Source organism: Myotis davidii, unplaced genomic scaffold (assembly GCF_000327345.1).
Source record: "Myotis davidii unplaced genomic scaffold, ASM32734v1 scaffold609, whole genome shotgun sequence".
Classification (NCBI taxonomy): Eukaryota; Metazoa; Chordata; class Mammalia; order Chiroptera; family Vespertilionidae; genus Myotis; species Myotis davidii.
Genome location: NW_006300164.1, coordinates 744235 through 745852, shown reverse-complemented (window position 1 = coordinate 745852; position 1618 = coordinate 744235).

Sequence of the window (1618 nt, the reverse complement as noted above, 5' to 3'; positions counted from 1 at the left end):
AGCTGGCGTGGCGCCGTGGTTGAGCATCCACCTGTGAACCAGTAGGTCAGGGTTCGATTCCCGGTCGGGGCACAGGCCCGGGTTGCGGGCTCGATCCCCAGTGTGGGGCGCGCAGGAGGCAGCCGCCCCATGATTCGCTCTCATCTTTGTTGTTGTTAATCGCACGGAGGATATTTTCTCATTGATTGTTAGAGAGGGCGGGAGAGAGAGGGAGAGACAGAGAGAAACACACCGACTGGTTGTCTCGTGCACGCGCCCTGACCAGGGCCTGGGCCAGGGAGGAGCCTGCAACTGCGTGGCCTTGACCGGAATCGAACCCAGGACCCTTTGGTTCACAGGCTGACGCTCTATCCACTGAGCCACACCGGCCAGGGCTCACCTTTGGTGTTTCTCTCTCCCTCTCCCTTCCTTTCTGAAATTAATTTTTTTTAAAAAAATTTTTTTTAGAGGGACGTGCCCTAACCGGTGTCACTCAGTGGACAGAGCGTCGGCCTGTGGACTGAAAGGTCCCGGGTTCGATTCCGGTCAAGGGCATGTACCTTGGTTGCGGGCACATCCCCAGTAGGGGGCGTGTAGGAGGCAGCTGATCAATGTTTCTCTCTCATCGATGTTTCTAACTCTCTATCCCTCTCCCTTCCTCTCTGTAAAAAATCAATAAAATATATTTTAAAAAATAAAGGATGGATGTTCTGACACACGCTAGGACACACGTGGACCTTGAGGACGTGATGCTGTGAAACAAGGCAGCCACCCATACCCCGCCCGTGAGGTGGGCAGTGTGGGCGGACCATGGACATGGGCGGACCACAGACACAGCGGACCACGGACACGGGCAGACCACGGACACGGGTGGACCATGGATGTGGCCAGACTACAGACACGGGTGGACCATGGACAAGGCCCTGCGAAGGTGTCAGACAGCGGCCAGGTCGTCTGGGCCGATGACCTCGCTTTGGAAAGGGATGAGGAGGGGCTGCCCAAGGCCGTGTGCCAGCTTAAGGTAACGCTTTACAAGGGGAACCGGGTGGGTGGGGTCCCCCCCTCCTTACCCTCCGTTGCTGCCGCCTGGAGGTCTAAAAGGGCAGAGCGGGCGTGCTGGGGTCCAGGTCCGGCTCCCAAATCTGTGAGCTGTGGAGGGAATTAGGCCCCAGGCTTTGAGGGGAGGCTTGAGGGGAGGCTGTGGACCCCCAGATGCACCCCCCACCCCCCCGTGCAGGGCTACCACGTGGGGTAGGACCGTCCGAGAGGGAACAGGACACTCCTTCCGGGTGACCCCTGGATGGAGAGCTGCCGGGGCGCCCGCGGAGAGCTGCGGGCCGGTGCCTGCGCTGAGGGGGGCTGGAGCAGGAGCAGGAGCAGTGAAGGGGCTGCAGTCCGCGGTGGAGGCTGCACGTCCTCGTCTCTGCCGGGCCCCCTCTCTGCCGAGACCTATGGCCCCGAGCGGGCGGCTGCCTACTTCGCACAGGACAGGCAGCCCTGGGCGCAGCCGCGGGGACACAGGAACATGGACACGGGGATGCGGGGACACTGGATCTTGGAAACACAGAGACGTGAGGAGGGGGACACAGGTACACGGGGCAGGGGGCACGGGGACAGGGGGCCGGGGGGACAGGGGCAC